Source organism: Pteropus medius, unplaced genomic scaffold, assembly GCF_902729225.1.
Source record: "Pteropus medius unplaced genomic scaffold, Ma_sr-lr_union100, whole genome shotgun sequence".
NCBI lineage: Eukaryota > Metazoa > Chordata > Mammalia > Chiroptera > Pteropodidae > Pteropus > Pteropus medius.
In genome coordinates this window covers 42909819-42923078 of record NW_024344378.1, presented here as the reverse complement: position 1 = coordinate 42923078, position 13260 = coordinate 42909819, and positions in this window count along the sequence as shown.

Here is a 13260-nt window from a genome sequence, read left to right as displayed (position 1 = left end):
ATAAACCAGGAAAAATTCAAAAAGAATTCGCATTTTATATCCCTAGCCAAATACACGTTTTAATTTGCATATGGATCTCTCCATTTGGTGTTTTCTTGCTTTAGCAAACTTCCTGTGAAATAAAGGAAACATACTTTAATGTAAGAAGACCTGGAAAACCTTTTTTTTGCTTTGCTTTTTCATTCATTTTGCTTATTACACAATTAATTGCTTTTCTTTAAAAACTTAGAATGGATTAGTTAAAACCTAGTCTAAACAAGGTCTCCTGTTAATATCTTAGAGACTCTCTCTCTTCGTCTTCTAGCCTAGACAAGAAGCTTTAACCGAAAATGTGGGTGATATGTTAATTAAAGGGATCAGTAAACAGACAATATCACAGAGAAGTTAAGCACAAAAATTTATCACAGTATAAACTGAGCAGGGAATAAATCTATTTGTAGACAGTCCACTGGCCTGACAATATTGTTAAAATTTCAACAAAAAAGAAGAAAAGCCTTGGTATAATTAGAAATGTGATAATCCTGAGCCTATAAAATATAAACAACTTTTCTGGTCTTACTTGCCATTCAAAAGAAATTTTTGTCACCCACCAAAAAGTTCTACCAATATTTCCTTGCCTTCTTTTTTCTCCTTGCTTTTGTTCACAGTTTCTTCCAGCTACTGTAAAATCAAACAACTAGTGGTTGCAACATTTCTTATATTGCCTAATTAAACTTTTTTCATTTATGTATTTATCCTTTATTTATTTAACTAAATCAACTTCTTGGGAATCAGAGCCATTAAAAAGGTTCTCTACAAGCCACCTGAAGGCATGGCACAAAGTAGATACGTAACAAATGTTTGTCCATAGCATGCCATGTATATGATATGTTAATTGTTGAGTTATTCTAAATTTATTGTGTGCCAGAAAAGAGCAAATTATATTAACACTGAACACTTATTGTGTGCCAGAAAAGAGCAAATTATATTATTTTAACACATAAATACTATCAAGCATTAATTCAAATGAGGAAGGGAGCTCAAAATGATTGGGGATATACATTGTGCACCACTCATACAATAAGCAACTATTTGTGCTTTGGTTCAGTGAATGCTCATAATTCCTGAGATAATTGAAATGGGAGACCCTTGCTTTTGGAAAAAGCTTGGGGCTATTTACAGTACCCACCTTACCCAAGAGTTTTTACATAAGTGTTCCACAAGAAGCACTTTTATACCTTTTCATTCTCCTGAACTAGCTTACTACTATTTTTCTTGACCATCTTTGCACAATCTTTGTTTTATATCGGGCTCTTGTTTTTTGTCTACCTCATAAAATCAGATTTTTTTGCTTCCACAGATTGTTATCTTGAATTTTGAACTTCAGGACCCTACAGCCCATAGTTGAGAGGCAATTCTGTCCATGTTCATGCCCTGGTTTTTGGGATCCCAGTTCAAGTTGCAGACTGAACTCTCTGTTTTCCTAGAAATAAAGAGTACACCTAAAACGCACATAGTATTTTTCTATTTAGATCAAGATTTCAACTATTTGTGACTGACACCAAAGCCGAAATAAATTACTTAGCTCTCTGAGTGACCTTAGCTGACCCAGCTTCATGTCCACACAAACCAAGCTTTGTCGTTCATATGTAATATATAATCAAATTTAATAGAGCAATCCAGGAAGTATGGGTCATTATTTCCATTTTATAGGGAATGAAACTGAAAAAAATTATATGCTATTATAGTTTTTACAAATTTAGGGATCTGAAAAAGTCTCAGGAAGTACACCTTGAGATTGTCCAAGGTATACTATACCATTATCTCTTTTTTATAGGGGAGTAAACTGAAGATCAGAGCCATTCAGTGCTGTGATTCACACCTAGGTCTACATGACGCCAAGGCCCAAGTTTTTCTCCACTACACCACACCGCCTTTCAAAGGCATCAATGCTTATTAGTAATGCATTTAGAAATAAATTTGAAAGAAAAAAAATAAGAAGGAGAACTCTAGTGATACTGGGATTATGTTGATTTAGTGACTTCTTTAAAAGTCCTTCCAAGTCCTTGGAAATCCAGATGATTCACTATCTCTGACTGTCAAAAAAACAACTTAAAGGAACTGAATCAACAATAAATAATAAACAATTCTCTCTGTGCATGTCTATCTGCAAGTTGCCAGACATAGTGAAATTAAGCATGAGAGACCATATGGTTATTATATTTTAGGTAGACATTTACTTAATATTTCATATTTTTCGAAGTTATTTGTAGTCACATATTGGTTATTATGCTCTAATAAAAAACAACAACAATAACAGAACAACACTATTGCCCTCAAAGTTGGTTTTTATTATGATTATTTTGTACAAAAAAAAATTAAGCACTAGAATGGCCATGCTACATGTAAATGTAAATCAGTAGTAAAACCCAGATTTCATTTGCATTATAATTACATTATTAAGTTTACATTACTAGTTTAGTTTAAAAAGAGCTATTTTGGGGAACACCTTAAATTTTATCTATTAGTAAAGCTGGAGCGATAAATATGTGCCAAATAAGACTTACAACATGATTTGAGGTGCTGAGTATAGAAGGCAACTAAAGAAACATAAAAAGTGATTGTAGATTATTTTCTATTACTAGTTGGTAATAGTAAAAGAATATTTTACTAAATCTTAAGAAAACTATTGTGAGAACCAGATTTTCTTCATTAAAATGATCTAATTGCTCATGAACTTTATTTTAAAGGTTATTTATTTCAATGTACTAAATACTTCCTCCCTGGACTTCTGGTCAGAATGGCAAGTAGGTAAACTCTGTACTTGCTTCCTCTCACTACCACAATTAAACTACAAGGCAACCATCATTGGGAGTCACCTGAGGCCTGGTTGAAAAGAAGTCCTACAATTGGAGACATACATAAGAGGCCACCTTGAGACTACTAAGAGGGGAAGAAACGCAAACGGGTTGGTTCTATGACTATGAGAATTGAGTTGAGAATCAAGAGGGATATTTCCACTGCAGAGGTCCCCCCAGAGGAGCTAGGGGTCCTGGCCCTATGGGCCCCCAGCCCAGGGTTCCAGTGCCAGGAAGAGAAGTCCCCAAAACCTCTGGCTATGAAAACTAGACAAGTTTGTGGCTGAGTAAGACGGATGTCTGTGAGAATTTCATGGACTTATTCACTGACTCACTCAGTCATGCCAGCACTGGGGTAGCAGCTTGAAAAGTGTCAGAGACATATGGGGAAGAACTGAATTGACTGGCTCCAGGGCGAGGGCTGGAGGGGCAGCTGTCTCCCAGACAGAAGCGCAGGTAGAATCCATTGTTTCTTTGTTGAGCCCTTTCTCTTCCCTGCGTGTAGGCACAGGAATGCACCATATGAGTCTCTATCGACCTGGCTAACACAGGGTGCCCTGCCCAGATGATTCCCTGAGATCCTGCCCCTCCCAATTTGTGGGCCCACTCAAGCTGCCTCCAGCGGCTTTTCCATATAAATGGCCTGTTTTGGCTCAGACTTTCCTAAAATCTCTCAAACAAGCAGCATCTGGCTTCAACATGCCCCATAGCTCTTGCTGAGCATCCCAACCTGGGTGTCTATCAATAGAGGAACAGATAAAGAAGAGGTAGTACATACATACAATAGGATATTTCTCAGCCATAAGAAAGAATGAAATCTTGCCATCTGCAACAACATAGATTAACCTAGAGGGTATTGTGCTAGTGTAAAGTGAAGTAAGTCAGAAAAAAAAAGACAAATACTATATGATTTCATTTACATGTGGTATCTAAAGAACAAAATAAACAAACAAAATGAACTCATAGATACAGAGAACATTTTGATGGTTGCCAGATGGGAGGGAGTTTGTGGGGATGGGTAAAAAAAGGAAAGGGATTAAGAAGTATGAATTGGTAGTTACAAAATAGTCATGGGGATATAAAGTATAGATAAAGAATATAGTCAATAATATTGTAATAACTATGTATAGTGTCAGATGGGTACTAGACTTATCAGGATGATCACTCTGTAAGATGTATAAATGTCTAATCACCATGTTATACACCTGAAACTAATATAATATTGTATCTCAACTGCAATTGAAAAATAAAAAAATTATTTAAAAAAACTTCCTTTCTAACTACTATGGGAAATCTCATAACATAGAGACCCAGATTTTCAAAAATATTCTTATCTGCTTTCTAATTTTGCATGAAGAGTAGGTGGAAAGAGTCCAATAATTATGTTAACAAAAAGGGGCAGCTTGATTGCCTAGTCCCTGTGTTTGTGTTGGGATGAAGTGATTGGCAGGGTTTATTTTATTTGATTCTCCTTTCTCTATTAATTTAGAAAGATAAGGACAAAGAATGTTTCCAAGTTCTAGTGATGTTTAGCTCAAACAACGAAAAAAAGATATGATAAAGGCTATTGTAAAATCCAGATCTTTAAATACTTTAAGCTCAGAATAATGATGCATGTGAATCAAATTTAAGAAAGATATATCATCTCTTTTAGAAGCAAATAATAATAATAACTAGTACAGGAAGATTAACAATTTTAAAGTTGAAACATTAATGTGTAACTTGTTTGGTTTGACTGCAGAATTTAAAAAATATATCTGTATCAGTGGTATAGTAAGATGGTAAAAGAAGAAATCAAATAGATACTATATTTAGGCAGAGAGTAATTGCGTCTAAATTCCAACTCTACAACTAAATTCCAACTCTACAACTTATTATCTGCAAAGTCTGAGTCAAGTTATTTAATCTCTTTTGCCTCAATTTCCTCACCTCTAAAAAATGAGGAAAATAATAGTACCTATCTCATAGGATTGCTGAGAGAATTAAGTTAATACTCTTAGACCAATATCTGGCTCCTAGCAAGTGGCCAATGAATGTTAACCACCATTATTAGCATTATTATTATAAAAAGATATATTTTAAGTAAACATCTTTTAATCTGGCTTGTGAAGTCACAGGGAGTGAAGGATACACAGTTGCATTGAGCTGTAAACTCAGAAGAAAGGCCAAAACCTGAATGGGCCACCTAGACTGATGACTCAGACACAGCAGCAGTTCAGGTTTCCAGACTGATTCAGTCCTTGGCTTCTAGCCTGATGCTGACAGCAAGAATACTAATTAGTGCCAAGAGTGATGAGTTTTGTAACATGGGGTGCTGTTCATTAGAGATTCAAATCAGATCACTTACATCTGTATAGAACATTAATAGCGATTAACCAAGTTCATATTAAAACCAATGACACAGAGGTAAAATGTTTCATATCTAGTTACCATGCTCCTGAACCATCTGCTTCTGAGTTCTAAATTCTCAACTCACCCACTCACTGCCAAGGGGCTAAACATAGCTAAAGAATTTAAATTATAATTTGATCTGACAACCAGGTATCAAACAAGCCTTCTTTAGCCAATAAGTTGAGTAGTGACAAATATCAGAGCAGTATATCCACTCTATGATATGTGCTTTATGAGGATATTGGTAAATATCTTCTCATCTGGTCTAAGAAAGGATGTCAGCTTAAGAATAGTATAAAACTTAGGTAAATAGAACTATTGTTAAGGTTAAGTGATTTAGAGAGAAATCTAGGAAAGTGAGGGACATCTTACTCGTCTTGTGATACTGAATTGTCTTAAAAATAAACGTTCAATGTGTATAAATATTGTGTGGAATAGATAAAGCAGATTTAGATCTGCTAAATAAATGCTGCCAATGATGGTGATGAACTGGAGCAGATGTCAAAATACAAAGAAAAGTGATGATTTAAATACTGTTATTTTAACAAGGGAGATCAAGAGATACACACAAACGAATGATAATGATAGTACAACATATCAAAACTTTTGGGACGCAGCAAAAGCAGTCATAAGAGGAAAGTTCATATCATTACAGGCCTATCTCCAAAAACAAGATCGAGCCCAAATAAACAACTGAATGCTTCATCTTCAAAAACTAGAAAAGGAAGAACAAATGAAGCCTAAAGTCAGCAGAAGAGAAGAAATAATCAAAATTAGAGCAGAAATAATTAAAATTAAAAACAAAAAAAAAATCAATAGAAAAAATAAATGCAACAAAGAGCTGGTTCTTTGAGAAGCTTAATAAAATTGATAAACCCCTGGCTAGACTCACTAAAGAAAAAAGAGAAAGGACACAAATAAACAAAATCAGGGATGAAAGAGGGGAAATTACAACAGACACTGCAGAAATACAAAGGATCATACAAGAATACTATGAAAAAGTATATAACACCAAATTTAATGACCTAGAAGAAATGGACCAGTACTTAGAAGATACGACCTTTCTAGACTGAATCAAGAAGAACTGGAAAATCAAAATAGACCGGTCAATCAGCAGTATGGAAATTGAAACAATCATCAAAAACCTACCAAAAAGTAAAAGTCCAAGATCAGATGGTTTCACCAGTGAATTCTACCAAACTTCAAAGAAAATTTAATACCTATTCTCCTCAAACTCTTCCAAAAAATCGAAAAGGAGGCAATACTTCCCAACTCATTTTATAAGGCCAATATTACCTTGATACCAAAACCTGGTAAAGATAACACATAAAAAGAAAACTGCTGACCAATATCTCTCATGAACACAGATGCAAAAATTCTAAATAAGATACTAGCGAACCAAATACAGCAACATATTAAAAAGATTATACACTTCGATCAAGTGGACTTCATCCCTGGGGCACAAGGATGGTTCAACATACACAAATCAATTAATGTGATCCACCACATAAACAAATTAAAAAATAAGAATCATATGATCATATCAATAGATGCAGAAAAAGCCTTCAACAAGATACAGCATCCTTTTATGATCAAAACACTTAACAGAATTGGTATAGAAGAAAAGTAACTTAATATAATAAAGGTCATATATGATAAACCCTCAGCCAACATTATACTTAATGGTGAAAAACTCAAAACCTTCCTTGTAAGATCAGGAACAAGGCAAGGCTGTCCACTATCATCACTGTTATTCAATATAACATTGGACGTCTTAGCGAGTGCAATCAGGCAAGAGAAAGATATAAAAGACATTCTGATAGGAAACGAAGAAGTCAAACTGTCACTATTTGCAGATGACATGATTCTCTATATAGAAAAGCCTAAAGACTCCACAAGAACACTACTAGAAACAATAAGCAAATACAGTAAAGTCTGTAGATACAAAATCAACATTCACGAATCCATAGCGTTCTTATACTCTAATAATGAAGGGTCAGAAATAAAAGTGGAAAAAATAATTCCTTTTGCAATTGCAACTAAAAATATAAAATACCTAAGAATAAATCTAATGAAACATGTGAAGGACTTATATAATGAAAACTATAAGACCCTATTAAAAGAAATTGAAGAAAATACAAAGAAATGGAAAGAGATTCCGTGTTCTTGGATTGGAAGAATCAACATAGTTAAAATTATCATATCACCTAAAGCATTAAACAGATTTAATGCAATCCCCATCAAAATCCCATTGGCATTATTGAAAAACAGAACAAAAGATACTGAATTGCCAAAGCCATCCTGAGAAAAAAGAACACGGCTGGAGGCATCACTCTGCCCGACTTCAAATTATACTACAAAGCGACAGTAATCAAAACGGCATGGTATTGGGAGAAAAATAGACACATGGACAAGTGGAACAGAATCGAGAGTCCAGAAACAAACCCGTATTTATATGGGCAAATAATTTGCAACAAAAATCCAAAAATATACAGTGGAGAAAGGAAAGCCTCTTCAATAAATGGTGCTGGGAAAACTGGAAAGCCGCCTACAAAAGAATGAAACTAGACTATTGTCTATCACCACACACCAAAATTAACTCAAAATGAATTAAGGACCTGAAAATAAGACCTGAAACAATAAAATACATAGAAGAAAACACAGGAATTAAACTCAAGGACCTTGGGCTTGAAGAAGATTTTGACCTCAAAGGCAAGAGAAGTAAGAGCAAAAATAAACAGGACTACATCAAACTGAAAAGCTTCTGCTCAGCAAAAGAAACTGTCAACAAGGTGAAGAGACAACCGTCCGAATGGGAAAATATATTTGCAAGCAATGCCTCCGATAATGGCCTAATATCTAAAATATACAAAGAACTCATACGACTCAATAACAACAAAAAAACAAACGATTCAATTAAAAATGGGCAGAGGACCTGAACAGACACTTCTCCCTAGAGGACATACAAATGGCCAACAAATATATGAAAAGATGCTCATCATCGCTAGCCATTAGGGAAATGCAAATCAAAACCACAATGAGATACCATCTCACACCTGTTAGAATGGCTATAATCAACAGGACAAGTAATAACAAATGTTGGAGAGGATGTGGAAAAATAAGAGCCCTCATACACTGCTGGTGGGATTGCCACTATGGAAAGTGGTGTGGAGTTTCCTCAAAAAACTAAGAATTGATCTACCATATGATCCAGCAATCCCTCTACTGGATATTTACCCAAAGATTTGAAAACTCATATCCAAAAAGATATTTACACACCAATGTTCAAAGCAGCATTATTCACAGTGGCCAGGAAATGGAAGCAACCAAAGTGTCCTACGATAGAAGATTGGCTAAAGAAGCTGTGGTACATATATACAATGGAATATTACTCAGCCATGAGAGGAGACGAAATACTGCCATTTACAACAACATGGATGGACCTTGAAATAATCACACTAAGCTAAATAAGCCAGACAGAAAAAGTTGAAAATCACATATCACTTATGTGGGATATAAACCTAAAACCAACAAATGAACAGGACAAATAAACAGAGACTCATGGACATGGACAATGGACTAATGGTTACCAGAAGGGAGGGGAGAAGGGGAAAGGGGTAAAATAAAAAAATAAAATGTTAAACAAACAAATAAATAAAAATACTGTTATTTAAATGTCCTAACATATTAAAACTGTATTTGAAAAGTGTTTTATGGTATTTTATTAACTATTTCTCATGAGTTCTGTCAGATTTGCTTTAAATACTCATATTTTACATATGAGGAAACTGATATACAAAAAGAATAGTTAACTATTTAGAGTCACACAACTTAATACCGGTCCTTGAATAACGTCATTTCATTCAATGTCATTTCGATATTTCCTTATAACGTTAATGAGAAAAAAAAAATTGGATCAGGGAGGCATTGTCTGTGTGGAATTTATACATTCACCCCATGTCTGCACGGTTTTTCTTCAAGGACTCCGGTTTCCTCTCACATCCCAAAGATGTGAACTTGGGCTGAACTAGTGTGTTTACATTGTCTAAGTAAGTATGAGTGTGAGTGTGATGCACTCTGAGATGGAAGAGCCTCCTGTCCATGGTGGATGCCTGACTTGCCAGGCCTTAGATGCCAGGATAGGCTCTGACCACTTGCGACCCTGAACTGGAATAAGAGGGTTAGAAAATTATGATCTTACTTGTTTTTATTAATCTTTCTTAATATATATATAGCTCACATTTATTTCAATGTTTAGTATTGGAAGTGTTTTGGTTCTTTATTTAGAACTTTGGTTATATTTTTTGTGACCAGAAATACTCCATAAGAACTAAACTCTTACTTATATCGATTAGCGTATGGTAAAATTGTTTTCCTTTAAAGTTGCAGTTTCCAAGAACCTATTGACTAAGTTAAGTGAAGATTTACTATACTATAAAAGAAATGTGAGTATTAAGAGTTATTATTTGCATAGATCACTATTTTATTTATTTTCAAGTTTTGGTGAATTGTGTCCACATATGTAAAATGATATGATTTAGGAATTATTAGAAGTATTGGTTGACTTTTATATATTATCTTTTATCCATCTCTGAATCAAATTCATACTAAGAAAATTTGAAAAGTTTTAGCATAATTCTGTTCTATTTTGATATGGTGAAAAATCTATTTCAAAATCTGATCTCCAGGTAACCTATTCTTTTTTTAAAACTGCATTTATTTTTAATTGTGGTATAATATATATCTCTTTTAAATGATATTCATTACATTATACTCAAAAACTTGTCAAATAAGTACATTTGCAAGTATTTTATTATGGGCTTATCAACTTTGTAAAGTGAGGTATAACTGCTCGAAATTTTAAAAATAAATTTAGCTATCATTCCTAATATATTTGCTGAAATTAAAGATGTTCTTTTTCCTAAAAAAACAAACATGCAAAAAAGACTCAATTTATATATATGTTCATGACAGCATTAATTATAACAAAAATCTGGACATAAATTCTAAAAAAGAACACAAATTTTGGCACATTGAAATGATGAAATGTTAAATTATCATTAACAATATCCCTAAACAACATTTTAAAGCAGAAATACTAAATTATTATTCAATTATTATTGAAAAAAAGTTGAGATAAAAGAATATACTCCCAGTCTATAATCAGAAATATTTATGAGTATAGAAAAAATGCCAAATGACATAAATATTTATCTATGCATGATGGCATTATAGTTGATTTTTACCTTCGTATATTTCCCAAATTCTCTACCAACAATATGTAATGCTTTTATAATTAGAAAAATAACTATGAAAAACTAAAAATGTGTTATTTCAGAAAAGTAAGTATGACACTTAGCAAAGGAACAAAATGACACTAAACTTAGATATTAAAAGATAAATAATAGGCTATTTTAAAGTAATGTGAAAAACACATTACTAAAGGATTCTAGAATGCTTTCTTTTTGGCCAAGAAAAGCTAAACTAAAATTCTGCCATGCTATAACTGAAGACAAAAGAGTAATTTCAGGTCAATAAAATATTTTGATTTAAAGACTGAACCACCAAAATTCAAGAAATTTTCCTTTTAACAAAAATAAATCCAACAATACTACCCATTTTTAAATGTACAGTACTGTGGCATTAAGTACATTTATGTTGTGCAAGGATCATCACTTTCTATCTCCCGACTTTTTTCACTTGCAAAACTGAAGCTCTTTGCCTATTACACAATAACTCCCCATTCTTTACCCCCAGACCTTGGCAACCACCCTTCTATTTCCTGTCCCTCTGAATATGAATACTTGTAGTACCAGGTAACCTCTTATGATGTTTTGTGTTTTTAAAGAATGCTTAAAGAAAAATGCCTTAAATTGTTCATTTCTGATTAGTTTCTGCAGTAAGATTCTTTAAGGGTTCTGCCTTGAGGATCCACATTAGGTTAGTTCTAGGTTCTTTGAGTTTATAGAGTTGTGAAATGGCTAGTACCAGATGTGAGACGAGGGCCTCTAGGCTACAATGTGATTTATGATCGGCTCTCCTGCCTTGACAGTGCTCAGGATACTTCCGCAAACTATGGCAAGAAAGTTATTTGCAAGTACTGCGTTTCATGTCTCAAATTCTTTCACATCTTATATCTTTACACAGTTACAATCACCCATTTTTTTGTTTGTTTGTTTTCTTTGAAAGTTCTAAAGACCAAGATCCAGTAAGATTATTTCAGGGCGGCATAATTTATATATTATGGGGGAAATTTTATTTGTGATAAAATACTGCTGGCTATATTTTTACAGCATGTTTTGTCAAGAGTTCTAAACTATTTTATAATACTTGAGAGCAAACACAGTGAACCCCAGCAAGGCCGAAAGCACTGGTTCCTAATTTTTTCAAGTACGAAGATGCCTGTCCAATATTAAAAAATGTCGTGGATCTCCCAAGTGATAATAAACATATTTTTTTACACATTGGTTTAGAAAACACATAATGACAAAAAGCAAGCGTTAATTTAATATTATTTTCAACAAATTTATGTTTTATTAATTGTAACACTATCTAATAAGCACTGTTTATTCTGTTTTCAGACAATACTTTATACATACATGGATTTGAGGACCCTTTACAATTTCTTCATGAACCTCCCGAGGTCTTGCTCACAAGTTGGAAATCACTGATGTAAGAATAAAAGAACCTTCTAGCCCCAGCTCTCTTTCTCACTAGCTCTAAGATCTTGAGAAAATTATTCCTTATGCTTCAGTTAACTCATCTTTTCAGTTATGAAAAGTGAAGAAAATGGCTCTATTTCTTACTGCAGATTACAATTAGTATAAAAATAAGATAATATATAAAGTATTTAAAATCTAAATGTGATATGTAGAAAAAAACTTTTAAAAGTGTTATATAAATATAAATGAATTTCATATTATAGGAAACACCTGGAGACATCAGTAGAGAACTTTGAACATTAAAAATTGAAATAGAAAATTAACATAAATGACTAATGTATATAAATTATGAACCTCAAGAGAACAATTAATATTTTAATGTATTTATGAGGATGTTTATAAAAAAACTGTAGTAGCAAAAAATTAGAAACAACATAAATGTTCTTAACATGGAAAGATAATTATGAGAAATGAAATTTTAAAAAGTTTTCAAAACAGTATTTATAATATGACCCTGTTTTATTTATTTATTTATTTAGAATTTATTTCTTAATTATTGTTGACATAAACCCTATTTTATTTTTTAACATTCTGGAGTACAATATTCCAAAATGTTAAATGATTCTATCTAGGAAGTAGAATTATGAGAGATTTTCCTCTCATATTTCTTTCTCAGCTGTGCTTTTAAAAAAAATCCTATTAAGCGTATATTATATTTATATAGAGAAAAAAATAGTGAAAGTCTTCTCCCAAGCCAAAAAAAAAAGCCTCGAGTACACCAGAAGGAAGAAAAAAGCAAAATTTGGTTATTGCCTAGTTGATGGTATCTATCTTTCAAAAATATGTGTAGATATATAAATATGTGTGTCTATATTTACATCTACATCTACATCTATATCTATATTTGAGGAGGTATTCAGAATGACAAGTAAGAAAAGGAAATCAAAGAAGAAAGAATCAGCAAAGTTCATTTAAGAGAGCCTTATCTGTTCTTGATGGTGGACCTGGGAGACCCAGTCCAGCACTGCCAGATGCCATGACCAATTACCTGTCTTGCTTCAATCTGTGCTCATACGGCAGCATTTTAATTTTAATTTAGTTTTTTTTAAAAAATAGATTTCCTTATAGAGGAAAATTATGTTGACAAGAGAACATGATATTGGCTTGTTCTAAAGCCATCTTTCTCACTGTAAATTAACAAATTGGAATTCTGGCTGCTATATTACTCTCTTGGGAGTTTGGTTAATATAAGTGCTTTGCTAAAGGACTGGATTGCTATAAGAATTTTTGAAAAACAAGTTAGTTTTCTGAATTTGGATAGCTGAAGACCAGATGATGGAATCTGGTAATTTCATCAAAGTGATTACAGA